Below are 18,389 nucleotides of genomic sequence, written 5' to 3'. Positions count from 1 at the left end.
AAATACATAAAAATAAACAATAAAAAAAGATGCCTGCTTACCTGTAGCACCATTCTTGTTGGGAGGGCTGGCTAGACCGTGACGTTCACAGTCAGTACTGAGTCGGCGTGGTTATTTTGCGTGGTAAAAAGCCTGAGGGAGGGGGGTGGGTGACCAAGCACTGGGTCTCATGGGCGGGATTCCAGCCGGCCCTCCTGCACCAGCGTACAGGTGCCAAGGAGGTTGGTTGGGTGACCGAGCATGGGGTATAGAGGTCAGGAGTCTGACCGGCCCCTCTGCACCTGTCTACAGGTGCCAAAGAAGCTGGTTGGGGTGACTGACAATTGCGTCCAGTGTAAAGGAGTCTGGCTGGCTCTTTTGCACCTGTCTATAGAGGCCTCCATGGGGGTCTCCTTTGCTGTCTTTCTGTAGGGACCTTGGCCAGCGTGGCCCCCCACTCTGGTCCTGCCTGTCTGTAGCCAAAGGGCACACCTTCCTCTGCTGCCGAGCCTCAGCTGAGCGTGCACAGACTGTCTTGGTTCATTGCATCTCAGCAAACTTCTGAGCCCTTCCAGGGGACGAGGGAACCATGCCGGGTATCCCCGAGTTTCTGGGGTGGGGGGAACGGCTGATTCCGATTTCTCTGCCCTGTGGCAGCCTCTGCAGCCACCTCTGCTGGCTGCTTTCTATGGAGGCACGCAGTTAACTTCAGCTGTTCCCTGGGTCTCAGCCTCGGGAAGCAGGCCAGGGGCCCGCCTCTCAGCTCCCAAAATGAGGATTTTTCTCTCTCCTGGCTGAATATGCCTCCGAATTTTACCTCCCGGCCCTCAGGACCTCTTCACTCTGCAAAGACGATTCCGGGGACAGCCCGGGAACCCCCAGACACACAAGAGGAAATCCTGAATCAATTGTGAGGTGTGTTTTTCTATGGAAAAAGCCCACGTTTTTCGTGTGCAACAGTTGGTGATACCCCGGGCTAACACGGTGAAACCCCGTCTGTACTAAAAATACAAAAATGTGCCGGGCCTGGTGGCGGGCACCTGTCATCCCAGCTACTTGGGAGGCTGAGGCAGGAGAATCGCTTGAACCCAGGAGGTGGAGGTTGCAGTGAGCCAAGATCGTGCCACTGCACTCCAGCCTGGGCCACAGAGCCAGACTCTGTCTCAAAAAAAAACAAAAAAAAACCCCAAAAAAAAACAAAAAAACCCAAACCAAACCCAACCAAACAAAAAAACCCCCGTGGCAGAGATATAATCTTGGCCTACACATACAAGTTGTGGAAAGTTCTGTGAATCACCCTCCACATCGTGATCAGATATTTGTCAGAAGACTTTGACCAGTCGTTTGCTCAGTAGGTATTCACAGATTTTTTTAGTCACTCTGAGGAAGCAGTGGGTGAAACGGCGTCTCCGTCCCCTAATTCATGTTCATGCTGTCCTTCAGAATGAGAGTTTATTTGGATATAGGGTCTTTGCAGGTGTATGTAAGGAAAAGATCTGCAGATGAGATCATCCTGGAGTAGGCTGGGTCCTAAATGCAATGACAGGTGTCCTTCTAAGAGACAGAAGAGGAGACACAGACACCGAGGAGGAGGCCACGTGGAGACGGAGGCAGAGACTGGAGTGATGCAGCCACAAGCCCAGGGACACCTGGAGCCTCCAGGAGCTGAGAGAGGCAGGAAGGAGCCTCCCGTAGAGCGTCCGGAGGGAACACAGCCCTCTCCACGTGTTAACCTCAGACTCCTGGTCTCCAGGACTGGAAGAAAATACATGTGTGTTGTTTTAGCACCTACTTTGTGGTTTGTGGTCTTTTTCTTTTCTTTTCTTTTCTTTTTTTGAGACAGAGTCTCTCTCTGTCACCCAGGCTGGAGTGCAATGGCACGATCTCGGCTCACTGCAACCTCCGCCTCCCGGGTTCAAGCGATTCTCCTGCCTCAGCCTCCCGAGTAGCGGGGATTACTGGCGTCCGCCGTCACGACGGGCTAAATGTTGTATTTTTAGGAGAGACGAGGTTTCTCCATGTTGGTCGTCCTGGTCTCGAATTCCTGACCTCAGGTGATCCACCCACCTCGGCCTCCCAAAGTGCTGGGATGACAGGCGTGTGCCGCCGCATCTGGCCATTGTGGTCATTTTTTTTACGGCAGCCCTAGCACACTTGTGGGGGAAGGTCAGCTGTGTTCTTTAGGGGCGGGGACCCCCACTTGCCCTTCTATGACCCTGCTGGAAAGGGGGCATTTGTCAATGACAACAGGGAGAGGTGGAGGCTTGAACCTGAGTCTCCCAGGAGCCGTGGCCTCGGCTGCCACTGTGGCTACTATTTTTATTTTATTTTATGTTATTTTTTTGAGATGGAGTTTTGCTCTTGTCACCCAGCCTGGAGTGCAGTGGTGTGATCTCAGCTCACTGCAACCTCCGTCTCCCACGTTCAAGCCATTCTCCTGCCTCAGACTCCCCAGTAGCTGGGATTACAGGTGCCAGCCACCATGCCCAGCTAATTTATGTATTTTTAGTAGAAATGAGGTTTCACCCTGTTGGCCAGGCTGGTCTCGAATTCCTGACCTCGGGTGATCCGCCTGCCTCAGCCTCCCAAAGTGCTGGGATGACAGGTGTGAGCCATCATGCCCGGCCTGTAACTACTGTTATATTTACCTGTCTCTAACTTTGAGGAATTTGACATGAAACACCTGCCTTGGGCAAGGTTACGAAGGCAGGATCCTGGAAGCATGAAGTAACAAGTTAAATGGGCCGGGCGTGGTGGCTCACACCTGTCATCCCAGCAGCTTGGGAGGCCGAGGTGGGTGGATCATCTGAGGTCACGAGTTTGGGACCAGCCTGGTCATCATGGCGAAACCCGGTCTCTACTAAAAATACAAAAAATTAGCCAGGCGTGGTGGTGCACACCTGTAATCCCAGTTACTCAGGAGGCTGAGGCAAGAGAATCACTTGAACCTGGGAGGTGGAGGTTGCAGTGAACCGAGGCAGCACCGTGGCATTCTGGATGACAAAGCAAGACTCCATCTCAAAAAAAAAAAAAAAAAAACAATGAAAACAAACAAACAAAAGAAGTTAAATGAAGCCAGCAGCCTGACATTTCCTAAGAAAGCTTTTGGACCCTTGTTCTCTGAGCCCTCCCCGCTCCCCATTTCGAGGCTGTGTGCTCCAGCCAGCAAGGAGGGAAGCCGCACCATTTCCTGAGGCTTCTGAGCAGTTGGCCACGTGCTGATTCTCAAAAAAGAAGACAGGAACCAGCACCTGACCTTTTTGGTGTGTTTGCCATTGTTTCAGAAAAAGCAGAGGCCGGGCGCGGTGGCTCAAGCCTGTAATCCCAGCACTTTGGGAGGCCGAGACGGGCGGATTCCGAGGTCAGGAGTTCGAGACCAGCCTGGCCAACATGGTGAAACCCTGTCTCTACTAAAAATACAAACACTAGCCGGGCGTGATGGCGGGCGCCTGTCGTCCCAGCTGCTCGGGAGGCTGAGGCAGGAGAATGGCGTAAACCCGGGAGGCGGAGCTTGCAGTGAGCTGAGATCCGGCCACTGCACTCCAGCCTGGGCGACAGAGCGAGACTCCGTCTCAAAAAAAAAAAAAAAAAAAAAAAAAAAAAAGATATTGGCGTGGGTGTGGTAAAAAGGAAATGCTTTATGTCCTCCTGGTGGGGAATGTAAATTAATACAAGCTCTATGAAAAACAGTATGGAGGCTGGACACGGTGGCTCTCGCCTGTCATCCCAGCACTTTGGGAGGCTGAGGTGGGCGGATCACCTGAGGTCAGGAGTTCGAGACCATCCTGGCCAACACGGTGAAACCCCGTCTCTACTAAAAATACAAACACTAGCTGGGCGAGGTGGCGGGCACCTGTCGTCCCAGCTACTACTCGGAAGGCTGAGGCAGGGGAATCGCTTGAACCCGGGAGGTGGAGGTTGCAGTGAGCTGAGATCGCGCCACTGCACTCCAGCCTGGGCAACAGAGGGAGACTCTATCTCAAAAAAAAAAAAAAAAAAAAAAAAGAATAGATTGAAATAGAGATTTCTGTGAAACTGTGCTGGATGAAGACCTCAAGGGACTCAGACAACATGTTTCACGACGTGGTGACCATTGTGTCCATCTTCAATTGAATTCAAATTCAGTATTTAACTTTTCCTCCACATACCTGTCATGATTTTTCGACATTTTCTTCAATTGAAAAAAAAAAAATCACATAAAATGAGTATTTGGAGGCTAGATACGGTGCCCCCAAGCGCTTGCCAGAAACTCCATGAATTTAAGACGCGCCAACCTCTGTGGGTTGAGAGACTCCCGGCGAGGCTGACGTCAAAATCGCTTTTTACCAAGTTCTTAGAGGCAAGGTCCACTTAGACACACGTACTCACGTATTCACGTCACTAAAACACACACAAAAAATCGTAGCTCTCATGAGGATCAGTGAAATATTACAAGCAAGCAAGCTCTTTGTATTTCGTTCTTGGCCAAAGCCTTATTTCTGGACCCTCTGTTTATCTTGCCCGGCCTGGCGAAGTCACGCACGCTTTACAGAAGGAAGGTGCCTCCTCCTCGTTGCCCTGGCTCCATGCCTGGCTTTTACAGCTGGGAGGTCGCCACCTGTCAGGTTTTAAACACCAGCTTCATAAAAAAAAAAAAAACCTGAGTCACACGGGGGACATTAAGAACCTTTTAATTTCTGCATCATTCACGTGAATGCGTTTGTATCCGAAAGCCCTTGGAGGGAGAGGGTCATAAACGTGGGAAGGAAGATTGCGTTTTTCCTACAGCCAAAGCATTCCTACGTGTCATTTCATGCTCACCCACGTCTTAGGAATTCCGTGGTGGTCGCAGACGTCTCTGGATCTCCTCAAACATAAAACGTGGAGGGTGTTGACGGATGACCTACCTCGGTGGCCCTCGGCTATTTTTCTGTGATATGATTATTTTGTTTTCCAGACGAAGTCTTGCTCGGTCACCCAGGCTGGAGTTCAGGGACATGGTCTCGGCTCCCTGCAACCTCCACCTCCCGGGTTCAAGCGATTCTCCTGCCTCAGCCTCCCGAGTAGCTGGGATTACACCCTGCCACTCCACCCGGCTAATTCTTGTATTTTTAGTAGAGACGGGGTTTCGCCATGTTGTCCAGGCTGGTGTCGAACTCCTGACCTCAGGTGATCCACCCACCTCGGCCTCCCAGAGTGCTGGGATGACAGGCGTGAGCCACTGCACCCGGCCAATTATTATTATTATTTATTTTGAGATGGAGTCTTGCTCTGTCATCTTCGCTGGAGTGCAGTGGTGCCATCTCGGCTCACTGCAACCTTCGCCTCCTGGGTTCAAGCCATTCTCCTGCCTCAACCTCCCCAGTAGCTGGGATTACCGGTGTGTGCCACCACGCCCGGCTCATTTTGTGGTTTTAGTAGAGATCGAGTTTCTCCATGTTGGTCAGCCTGGTCTCGAACTCCCAAGTTCAGGTGATCCAACCACCTCGGCCTCCCAAAGTGCTGGGATCACTTGCTATTGCTTTGCACTGTGTGAACTGGACCTGAATTCTTCCTTGCACAAGACCCAGGAACCTGTCTTGGGGTCCGGATCGGGAACCCTGTCCTGTCACAAAACCAGGCACATGAGTCCCTGGTTCCTGGGAAGACAAGGTGTGATGAGGAAGTGGCTGAATCAAGAAGAGGTTTTCTTATCTCCCCTTTTCTCACTGGTTCTCCTTTCAGGAATCCTTATGACAAAGCTGGATGTTTCGGGCGGTGTGTTCCGCAGCCTTCTGAGAGCTTCTTTGATTCTGTAGCAGGATGAGCCGCAGACAAAACTCCTCAGACACTGGATTAAAGAAGGAAGAGGTTTTTTATTCGGCCAGGAGCGTCGGCAGACTCGCGTCTTAAGAGCCGAGCTCCCGGAGAAAGAAATTCTTGGCCTTTTTGAATGCTTACAACTGTAAGGGGCCCACGGGAAAGGGTCGTGATAAATCGAGCCAGCGTGGGGGGAATTATGCTGCAATTCACCAGGAAAGCAAGAAATGCATTTGAAAGACCATTTCCACAGAAGCAAGAAATGCATTTGACAATTTCCAGGAAGCAAGAAATGCATTTGAAAGACAGTTTCCACGAAGCGAGAAATGCATTTGAAAGACAGTTTCCACGAAGCAAGAAATGCATTTGACAATTTCCACGAAGCAAGAAATGCATTTGAAAGACAGTTTTCAGGGAAGCAAGAAATGCATTTGATTGACAGTTTCCACGGAAGCAAGAAATGCATTTGACAATTTCCAGGAAGCAAGAAATGCATTTGATTGACAGTTTCCACAGAAGCAAGAAATGCATTTGAAAGACCATTTCCAGGAAGCAAGAAATGCATTTGAAAGACCATTTCCAGGAAGCAAGAAATGCATTTGATTGACAGTTTCCACGAAGCAAGAAATGCATTTGACAATTTCCAGGAAGCAAGAAATGCATTTGACAATTTCCAGGAAGCAAGAAATGCATTTGAAAGACAGTTTCCAGGGAAGCAAGAAATGCATTTGACAATTTCCAGGAAGCAAGAAATGCATTTGAAAGACAGTTTCCACGGAAGCAAGAAATGCATTTGACAATTTCCACGAAGCAAGAAATGCATTTGACAATTTCCAGGGAAGCAAGAAATGCATTTGAAAGACAGTTTCCACGGAAGCAAGAAATGCATTTGACAATTTCCACGAAGCAAGAAATGCATTTGAAAGACAGTTTCCACGGAAGCAAGAAATCCATTTGATTGACAGTTTCCATGGAAGCAAGAAATGCATTTGATAGACAATTTCCAGGAAGCAAGAAATGCATTTGAAAGACAGTTTCCACGAAGCAAGAAATGCATTTGACAATTTCCAGGAAGCAAGAAATGTATTTGACAATTTCCAGGGAAGCAAGAAATGCATTTGATTGACAGTTTCCACAGAAGCAAGAAATGCATTTGACAGACAATTTCCATGGAAGCAAGAAATGCATTTGAAAGACAGTTTCCACGGAAGCAAGAAATGCATTTGACAATTTCCACGAAGCAAGAAATGCATTTGAAAGACAGTTTCCACGGAAGCAAGAAATCCATTTGATTGACAGTTTCCATGGAAGCAAGAAATGCATTTGATAGACAATTTCCAGGAAGCAAGAAATGCATTTGAAAGACAGTTTCCACGAAGCAAGAAATGCATTTGACAATTTCCAGGAAGCAAGAAATGTATTTGACAATTTCCAGGGAAGCAAGAAACGCATTTGATTGACAGTTTCCACAGAAGCAAGAAATGCATTTGACAGACAATTTCCATGGAAGCAAGAAATGCATTTGAAAGACAGTTTCCACGGAAGCAAGAAATGCATTTGACAATTTCCACGAAGCAAGAAATGCATTTGACAATTTCCAGGGAAGCAAGAAATGCATTTGAAAGACAGTTTCCACGGAAGCAAGAAATGCATTTGACAATTTCCACGAAGCAAGAAATGCATTTGAAAGACAGTTTCCACGGAAGCAAGAAATCCATTTGATTGACAGTTTCCACGGAAGCAAGAAATGCATTTGATAGACAATTTCCAGGAAGTAAGAAATGCATTTGAAAGACAGTTTCCACGAAGCAAGAAATGCATTTGACAATTTCCAGGAAGCAAGAAATGTATTTGACAATTTCCAGGGAAGCAAGAAATGCATTTGATTGACAGTTTCCACAGAAGCAAGAAATGCATTTGACAGACAATTTCCATGGAAGCAAGAAATGCATTTGAAAGACCATTTCCACACCAGGCGTGATGTCAGGAAATTTATGGCATGAATTGAGTCTGTGCGTTACTTCCTGGGGGTCTGCAGCCCTCATGTCTCCTCTGCACTGACCAGCTCGGGATTTATTCATTGTTTTCTGGTAGGGAGGACGTTTTCCTAGGAAAAGGAAAAAAAAAAAATGTGCCTTTGTGCAGGCCATGAACAAATTCTTCTAGACTGATTCCCGCAAGCTTCAGAATTGAGTGTTCATGCTGAGGTCTACCTGCAGCTGTGTTTTGGGCATGGTGGATGGTAGGGATGCGTTTTCCAACGTTTGCCACAGTGTATGATCCTTGCTCCTTCCAGTGATAAAAGGTTTTGTGAGTACTTTGGTTGGTCACAAAACTTCAGCACAGGTGTTAAAACCAGAACAGGTCTCCTGGGTGTCTGCCGTGCGGCCTTCTGTCCTTGCAATGTCCCTGAGCACCTGTGTCGGTCCTGGAATCTGGGCGCTGTCGGGCTGACTCAGAGTCCCTCGCACTGTGGCTGCACTGGCTTCATTGAACAACTTTCTAATCCATGTTGAGATCCTGACGTCGGACTCTCGGACAGACCATATTTCTGGCTTCTCTTCCCTCCTCCTGCTTCTCGCCCTCCTCCCCCTCTTTTCAGTCCTCCTTGCTCCTCCTTCCCCTCCTCCTCCCTCGTCCTCACTCCTCGTCTTCCCTCCTGCCTCCTGCACCCCCTCCTCCCCCTCCTCCTTCTCTTCTTCTCCTCCTTTTCCTGTCCCCTCCTCCCTTCCCCTCCTCCTCCCTCGTCCTCACTCCTCCACTTCCCTCCTCCTCCCCCGCCCCTCCCCATTTCTCCTCCTCCCTCCTCCCTTCCCCTCCTCCCCCTCCCTCGTCCTCACTCCCCCTCTTCCCTTCTTCTCCCCCTCCTCCTACCTTCCTCTCCTCCCATCCCCTTCTCCTGATGCCCCTCCTCCTCCCTCCACCTTCTCCTCCTCCTTCTCTTTTTCTCCTCGTCTTCCCTTCCCTTCTCTCTTCTCCTCCTCCTCCTCTCTCGTCCTTACTCCGCCTCCTCCTTCCCGCCTCCTCCCTTCCCCTCCCCCACTTCTCTTCCTCCCCTTCTCCTCCCTTCTCTTCCTTTCCCCTCCTCCTCCCCCTCCTCCCCCTCACCTGCTCCTCCCCTTCCTCTGCTCCTCCCCCTCCTCCCTTTTCTCCTCCTCCGTCCTCTTCCTCTCCTCCCCTGCTCTTTCTCTCTCTTCTCCCTCTCTTCCCCTCCTTCTTTCTCTCCCTCGCTTTCCTCTTCCCCATTCTCATCCTCCTCCTCTTCCTCTTCCTCCTCCTCTTCCTTTTCCTCCTCCTCTTCCTCCTCCCTCTCCTCCTCCTCTTTGTCCTCCTTTTTTATCTTCCCCACCTCTGCCTCTTCCTCCTCCTCATCTCCCTCCTCCTCCTTCTCCCCTCCTCTGCCTCTATCTCCCCTTCCTCTTTCTCCCCCTCCTCCTCTTCGTTCTTCTCCTCTCTCTCTTTCTGTCCCCCCTTCCTCTCCCTCCTCCCCTCCCCATTCCCTTCTCTTTCTAGTGTCATTCCCATTTACATTTTACAAACAGCTCCTCCAGTTCCACAGAAAAACCGATTGAAATGTTGATTTGAATTACATGAGACCTGAAAATGAATTTGAAGACTCCATCAGCCTCCTTAAAATACTGAGTCTCTTAATCGATATGCACACGTATTGTCTTTCTCTCCCTTTATGGGATTTATTGTAAAGTTTTTAGGTTTCTATTGAGGCCGGGCGCGGTGGCTCACGCCTGTCATCCCAGCACTTTGGGAGGCCGAGGCGGTTGGATCACCTGAGGTCAGGAGTTCAAGACCAGCCTGACCAACATGGTGAAACCCCGTCTCTACTAAAAATACAAAAATTAGCTGGGCATGGTGGTGGGCGCCTGTAGTCCCAGCGCTACTTGGGAGGCTGAGGCAGGAAAATCGCTTGAACCTAGGAGGGAGGTGGAGGTTGTGGTGAGCCGAATCATGCCACTGCACTCCAGCGTGGGCGACAGAGCGAGACTCGGTTTCAAAACAAAAGAAAGAAAGAAGGAAGGAAGGAAGGAGAAAGAAAGGAAGGAAGGAAATAAAGAGGAAGGAAGGAAGGAAAGAGAAAGAAAGGAAGGAAGGAAGAAGGAAAGACAGAAAGAAAGGCTATCCTAGAAGTGAAACATTGTCTGGTTGACAATTGGTTGAGTTTGCTTAAAGACCTGGGATCCACAGAAAGGAGATGTTTGGGCTAAGAGAAGAGATTGTGGAGACCAAGAGTCTTTAGAGCTCTCACAGTGGCTGCCCTTAGAGACAACAGAAGACAAATGTTTCCCCTTCAGACCTTGACAAGCTTGCTAAACTCCTAATCTCTTTAGGATTGGGAGGGCCTGGACGAAAAAGATCTAGCTATGTGAACACAGATTCTCTGCAGGTGCGAATATCCCCCCCCCCCCCCACAAAGAATGACTTTCCAGGGCCATTTCGAGATATGGCAATGAAACATATTTTGGGGTGAAGTATTTTGATTTTTTTTTCTTGTCTCGTAATGTGATGCCAGAGTCAGGTTGGAAAGTAAGTCACGGTATATAAGGTTAAATAAAACCCATCTGATGAGAATGGATGGTTTGTAGGGCACGACTCCCCAGGCCCCTTAGACAGGAATTTGGGCAAGATTAAAAAAAAAATACATAAAATATGTAACATATATATAAAAGATAAAAAATATAAAATATATAACATATATAAAATATAAAATATATAACATATATAATATATAAAATATATAATATAATATATGATATAATATACGACAGAATATATATTATATATCATATATGATATATGATATAATATATAATATATACGATATATAATATAACATAACATAACATATATATTATATAATATATACTATAACATATTATATATTATATGATATAATATATAACATATAATATATATTATCTAATAAATCTAATATCATATATATATATATATATATATATAAAAAGCCAGGCACGGTGGCTCACGCCTGTGATCTCAGCACTTTGGGAGGCCGAGGCAGGTGGATCACCTGAGGTCAGGAGTTCGAGACCAGCCTGGCCAACATGGTGAAACCCCCGTCTCTACTAAAAATACAAACATTAGCTGGGTGTGATGGCGCACACCTGTAATGCCAAGTACTCGGGAGGCTGAGGCAGGAGAATCGCTTGAAACGGGAGATGGAGGTTGCAGTGAGCTCAGATTGCACCACTGCACTCCAGCCTGGGTGACAAGAACAAAACTCTGTCTCAAAAAAAGAAAAGAAAAAAATAAAAAAACATAGTGCTGGGTGCAGTGGCTCACGCCTGTCATCCCAGCACTTTGGGAGGCCGAGGCAGGTGGATCACCTGAGGTCAGGAGTTTGAGACCAGCCTGGCCAACATGACGAAACCCCGTCTCTACTAAAAATACAAAATTAGCTGGGCGAGGTGGCCCATGCCTGTAATCCCAGCTACTCGGGAGGCTGAGGCAGGAGAATCGCTTGAACCCGGGAGGCAGAGGTTGCAGTGAGCCCAGATTGCGCCTCTGCACTCCAGCCTGGGCAACAAGAGCGAAACCTTGTCTCAAAAAAAAAAAAAAAAAAAAAAAAAAAAACCAGAGCTTCATTCTCAGAACATTTATATGCATGTTTTTCAGTTTTTTATTTCTCACTAAGTTTTGCCCAGGAGCCCAATAACTGGGTCCCATTTTGTTTCAAATAAGGCTTACTTGTCAGAGAACAAATACCTCTCTGACTCTGGCAAGCTTCAAGAGCGGGAAGTCCCCGTTATAACGGCGTTATCCATAATTCTGGAAGCAGCCTTCATAAGCCAGGCTCCAACGCTTTGCACAAAACCACCGCTTAAATCTTCCTGGCTCCAAGCAACGTGCAGCTTTAACAGCAAAACCAGACAGCAGGAACCCTTGCCTTCTGAAGAAAGGTGGAGAAGGGGGTGGGGGGAAGCAAAAATGCCTCATGTTTCACAGCGTATGAAAGAAAAAAAAAAATACAACGTGTGGACTGCTTACTGACAGGTAAAATAGGGTTCCCATTTTTAAAGAAAAACAGTACTTCCTCCGAGAAAGCCTGCAAGACATTTAGGGATTACTAAATTCCTAGTGTGTGGCGTTTCTTAAAAACATGTGTACGAGATGTAGGAAGCATCCTGATTAAATTAATACATCAAACCAACGAATTAATTAAATTAATTAATAAAATCAACGAATTAATTAAATCAATAAATTAAATAAATTAAAAAACAACGAATTAATTAAATCAATAAATTAAATAAATTAAAAAAAATAACGAATTAATTAAATCAATAATTGAACAAATTAATAAAAATAACGAATTAATTAAATCAATAAATCAAATAAATTATTAATAAAAGTGGTGAATTAATTAAATTAATTAGTAAAACTAATGAATTAATTAAATCAACGAATCAAATAAACTAAATTAATTAATAAACGCGATGAATTTATTAGATTAATTAATAAATTAATGAATTGTCATATCAAATTTATAATGAATGAATTACTAATGAATTACTAAATTAATGAATAAATAAATTAATGAATTAAGTAAATCGATTAATGATTAAATTAAATCAATTAATGAAATCCTAATTAAATTAATCAGTATAATAAACCACCTAAATGCATTTACCTGGAACTGGCATCTGCCGCCCTAGGTATCAGCTCTGATGGACACTCCCCGTGAACCGCAAAGAGCAAAAGGCGTTTTTGGATTCTCAGAGTCTGGGCAACATTTGTGCTGTCACCTGCCTGCTCCAAGAGGACTGACCAGGAGCAAGCGGCCAGCTCTGGCTGTCAATCACTGGCCTGTCTGGATGTCACACAAAAGCAACACTTCTTTTAGAATTTCGCGTTTTCAGACTTTCTGTTAGCATTTGCAACAGGCTGGCGCGTGCAGGCAACCAGGCGTTAGGATGCTGGCTGTTGCAGAATTTAACTCTGCGTCCTAAGAATGAATGGTATTCATTTTGAGTTTCTGCCTGGCAATCAGCGGGTCTGCAAAAACAGCCATTCAGAGACGAGGAAAACCGGGGGGCAGATACTTGAATGATAGTTTTAAAGTGAGGTGAGTCAATAGAACTAGGAATATGACTCAAGGACACTTAATTTGAATGATAGTTATTTTATTTTATTTCTGAGACAGAGTCTCACTCTGTCACCCAGGCTGGAGTACAGTGGTGTGATTTTGGCTCACCGCAACCTTCGCCTCCCAAGTTCGAGTGATTCTCCTGCCTCAGCCTCCGGAGTACCTGGCGTTCCAGGCACCTGCCACCAAACCCGGCTAGTTTTTGTATTTTTAGTAGAGACGGGGTTTCGCCATGTTGGCCAGGCTGGTCTCGATCTCCCAACCTCAGGTGATCCACCTGCCTCAGCCTCCCAAAGTGCTGGGATTACAAGTGTGAGCTACTGTGCCTGGCCTCCGCTTCCCTTCCCTTCTCCCTTCTGTTTTCTCTTCTCTTCCTTCTCTTTCCCCTCCCTCCGTCCCTCCCCTCCCCTCCCCTTCCCTTCCCTCCTCTTCCCTCCTTCCTTCCTTCTCTCCTTCCTTCCTTCTCTTTCTGTCTCTCCTTTTCCTTCCCTCCCTCCCTTCCTTCCTTCCTTCCTTCCTTCCTTCCTTCCTTCCTTCCTTCCTTCCTTCCTCCCTCCCTCCCTCCCTCCCTCCCTTCCTTCCTTCCTCCCTCCCTTCCTTCCTTCCTTCTCTCTTTCTTTCTGTCTCTCCTTTTCCTTCCCTTCCTTCCTTCCTTCCTTCCTTCCTTCCTTCCTTCCTTCCTTCCTTCCTTCCTTCCTCCCTCCCTCCCTCCCTTCCTTCCTTCCTTCTCTCTTTCTTTCTGTCTCTCCTTTTCCTTCCCTTCCTTCCTTCCTTCCTTCCTTCCTTCCTTCCTTCCTTCCTTCCTTCCTCCTCCCTCCCTCCCTCCCTCCCTTCCTTCCTTCTCTCTTTCTTTCTGTCTCTCCTTTTCCTTCCCTTCCTTCCTTCCTTCCTTCCTTCCTTCCTTCCTTCCTTCCTTCCTTCCTTCCTTCCTTCCTCCCTCCCTCCCTCCCTCCCTCCCTCCCTTCCTTCCTTCCTTCCTTTCCTTCTTTCTTTTCTTTCTTCCTTTCTTTTTCTTGTCTTGCTCTCTTGCCTAGGCCGGGGTACAGTGGCACCATCTCGGCTCACTGCAAACTCTGCCTCGTGGGTTCAAGGCATTCTCATGCATCAGCCTTCAAAGTAGCTGGGACTACAGGTGCATGCCACCACATCTGAATAATGTTTTCATTGTTTGTAGACACAGGATCTTGCTATGTTGATGAGGCTGGTCTCAAACTCCTGGGCTCAAGGGATCCGCCCTCCTCTGGCCTCCCAAAGTGCTGGGATGACAGGCGTGAGCCATGATGCCTGGCCCTACTCTCTATTTCTATAGTTGCATAGTTGTGTCCCAAAAAGGAGGCACTGTGAAATATCCTTTGCACTGTGACTGGGTCTGCAAAAGGAAATGATGGTACTTGTGTGTCAGTGGAGCCAGTTTTTATTTATTTTATCTTTTATTTATTTATTTATTTATTTACTTTGAGACAGAGTCTCACTCTGTCACCCAGGCCGGAGTGCAGTGGCACAATCTCAGCTCACTGCAACCTACACCTCTTGGATTCAAGTGATTCTCCTGCCTCAGCTTCCTGAGTAGCTGGAACTACAGGCACCTGCCATCACACCTGGCTAAGTTTTGTATTTTTAGTAGAGACGGGGTCTCACCATGTTGGCCAGGCTGGTCTCGAACTTCTGACCACAGGTGATCCGCCCGCCTCAGCCTCCCAAAGTGCTGGGATGACAGGTGTGAGCCACCGCGCCCAGCCCTTTTTTCTTTTTTTGAGACAGAGTCTCAGTGCTGGAGTGCAGCACTGCGATCTGGGCTCACTGCAACCTCCGCCTCCCAGGTTCAAGCGATTCTCCTGCCTCAGCCTCCGGAGTAGCTGGGACTACAGGCATGCATCACCATGTTCGGCTAATTTTGGTATTTTAATAGAGACAGGGGTTCACCATGTTGGCCAGGCTGGTCTCGAACTCCCGACCTCAGGTGACCCACCCACCTCGGCCTCCCAAAGTGCTGGGATGACAGGCGTGAGCCACTGCACCCAGCCGGGAGTTTACCTTTCTGCTGCCAGCTTAGGTTGCCTCTTCTCTCAGACAGAGAAAGCTCCGAGTTCACAGCCAATACTGCACCTTGGCAAAAGGTGAAGACACAGAGGAGACATTCGGGTGGACGGCAAAGGCGCATTGCTCCTCAAATCGCCACTTGGTGGCAGCCAATACCTGCAACTTCCAGTGTTGCTTTTTATTTTTATCTCTTTTTGAAATGGGAGTTTTGTTCTCGTCACCCGGGCTGGAGTGCAGGGGTGCGATCGGGGCTCACTGCAACCTGTGCCTCCCGGGTTCAAGGGATTCTCCTGCCTCAGCCTCCCGAGTAGCTGGGATGACAGGTGCCTGCCACCTCGCCTGGCTAATTTTTAAAAATTTAATTATTATTATTTTTGAGATGGAGTCTTGCTCTGTTGCCCAGGCTGGAGTGCAGTGGCACGATCTGGGCTCACTGCAACCTGTGCCTCCTGGGTTCAAGGGATTCTCCTGCCTCAGCCTCCTGAGTGTCTGGGATCACAGGTGCCCATGACCATACCTGGCTATTTTTTAAAATTTAATTATTATTATTTTTGAGACAGAGTCTTGCTCTGTTGCCCAGGCTGGAGTGCCGTGGCGTGATCTCGGCTCACTGCAACCTCTGCCTCCTGGGTTCAAGCGATTCTCCTGCCTCAGTCTCCTGAGTAGCTGGAATTACAGGCACCAGCCACCACACCAGGCTAATTTTTGTATTTTTAGTAGAGACGGGGGTTTCACCATGTTGACCAGGCTGGTCTTGAACTCCTGACCTCAGGTGATCCACACGCCTCGGCCTCCCAAAGTGCTAGGATGACAGATGTGAGCCACCGCGCCCGGCCCAATGAAGAGAGGTTTGATTTTGTAGGTGGTGAGTCTCACTGGCCAAAGGCATGGATGCTGCATAGTTTGTTTGGTTTCAGAGATTGAAATATGCACCGTTTTATTGGTGCAAGAGGAGGGTTTTGGAGGTAAGAACCTTCACTGAGGGTGTGTCCTGCACACCGTCTGACTCTCAGGACTTTTTTCAGGCTGGGCACGGTGGCTCACAGGCCTTCTCATCCCAGCACTTTGGGAGGCCGAGGCGGGTGGATCACGAGGTCCGGAGATAGAGACCAGCCTGGCCAACGTGGTAAAACCCTGTCTTTACTGAAAATGCAAAAATTAGCCGGGCGTGGTGGTGGGCACCTGTAGTCCCAGCTACTCTGGAGGCTGAGGCAAGAGAATCACTTGAACCCGGGAGGTAGAGGTTGCAGTGAGCCGAGATCGCGCCACTGCACTCCAGCCTGGGCGACAGAGCCAGACTCCATTTCAAAAGAAAAAAAAAAAAAAACAAAAACATACAGTAGTTTTTTTCAGTGCTGAAGCAAAACCAGAATTGAGAATTGATCACCATCATTATATCCACTCAACAGAGAACCAGGAGAGGCCAATTGCAATAAAATGATGGAGGTCTTTCCCTCTGCATTTGCACTTTAGGGCTTTGGATAATCCAAGCAAGTAGTGCCCGTTAAGAATTTTCCAGGAGAGGAAAACTGTGCGATAGGATTAAGCCCTATAAAAATATTATTAAAAATCGTGTACAATTAAATGTCCCCTTTTCTTCAGACTTAAATAATTCAAAGTTTCCTTTTACCTTTTTTTAAACACACACACACACACACACATATGCACACACACATAGAGAGAACACAATTATGTACAGGTTAACCAAATATTGCAGAGTGCGTTTTAGATTTCATTGCATAGATGTTCTGAAATTCCGAGTCTGCTGTAATTTAGCTAATACAGGTGAATTCCGAGTCTGCTGTAATTTAGCTAATACAGGTGAATTCAGAGTCTGCTGTAATTTAGCTAATACAGGTGAATTCCGAGTCTGCTGTGATTTCCCTAATACAGGTGAATTCAGAGTCTGCTGTGATTTCCCTAATACAGGTGAATTCAGAGTCTGCTGTGATTTCCCTAATACAGGTGAATTCAGAGTCTGCTGTGATTTCCCTAATACAGGTGAATTCAGAGTCTGCTGTGATTTCCCTAATACAGGTGAATTCAGAGTCTGCTGTGATTTCCCTAATACAGGTGAATTCAGAGTCTGCTGTGATTTCCCTAATACAGGTGAATTCAGAGTCTGCTGTGATTTCCCTAATACAGGTGAATTCAGAGTCTGCTGTGATTTCCCTAATACAGGTGAATTCAGAGTCTGCTGTGATTTCCCTAATACAGGTGAATTCAGAGTCTGCTGTGATTTCCCTAATACAGGTGAATTCAGAGTCTGCTGTGATTTCCCTAATACAGGTGAATTCAGAGTCTGCTGTGATTTCCCTAATACAGGTGAATTCAGAGTCTGCTGTGATTTCCCTAATACAGGTGAATTCAGAGTCTGCTGTGATTTCCCTAATACAGGTGAATTCAGAGTCTGCTGTGATTTCCCTAATACAGGTGAATTCAGAGTCTGCTGTGATTTCCCTAATACAGGTGAATTCAGAGTCTGCTGTGATTTCCCTAATACAGGTGAATTCAGAGTCTGCTGTGATTTCCCTAATACAGGTGAATTCAGAGTCTGCTGTGATTTCCCTAATACAGGTGAATTCAGAGTCTGCTGTGATTTCCCTAATACAGGTGAATTCAGAGTCTGCTGTGATTTCCCTAATACAGGTGAATTCAGAGTCTGCTGTGATTTCCCTAATACAGGTGAATTCAGAGTCTGCTGTGATTTCCCTAATACAGGTGAATTCAGAGTCTGCTGTGATTTCCCTAATACAGGTGAATTCAGAGTCTGCTGTGATTTCCCTAATACAGGTGAATTCAGAGTCTGCTGTGATTTCCCTAATACAGGTGAATTCAGAGTCTGCTGTGATTTCCCTAATACAGGTGAATTCAGAGTCTGCTGTGATTTCCCTAATACAGGTGAATTCAGAGTCTGCTGTGATTTCCCTAATACAGGTGAATTCAGAGTCTGCTGTGATTTCCCTAATACAGGTGAATTCAGAGTCTGCTGTGATTTCCCTAATACAGGTGAATTCAGAGTCTGCTGTGATTTCCCTAATACAGGTGAATTCAGAGTCTGCTGTGATTTCCCTAATACAGGTGAATTCAGAGTCTGCTGTGATTTCCCTAATACAGGTGAATTCAGAGTCTGCTGTGATTTCCCTAATACAGGTGAATTCAGAGTCTGCTGTGATTTCCCTAATACAGGTGAATTCAGAGTCTGCTGTGATTTCCCTAATACAGGTGAATTCAGAGTCTGCTGTGATTTCCCTAATACAGGTGAATTCAGAGTCTGCTGTGATTTCCCTAATACAGGTGAATTCAGAGTCTGCTGTGATTTCCCTAATACAGGTGAATTCAGAGTCTGCTGTGATTTCCCTAATACAGGTGAATTCAGAGTCTGCTGTGATTTCCCTAATACAGGTGAATTCAGAGTCTGCTGTGATTTCCCTAATACAGGTGAATTCAGAGTCTGCTGTGATTTCCCTAATACAGG

This window comes from Rhinopithecus roxellana, chromosome 22 (genome assembly GCF_007565055.1).
Source record: "Rhinopithecus roxellana isolate Shanxi Qingling chromosome 22, ASM756505v1, whole genome shotgun sequence".
Taxonomy (NCBI): domain Eukaryota; kingdom Metazoa; phylum Chordata; class Mammalia; order Primates; family Cercopithecidae; genus Rhinopithecus; species Rhinopithecus roxellana.
This window is presented reverse-complemented; position numbering follows the sequence as displayed.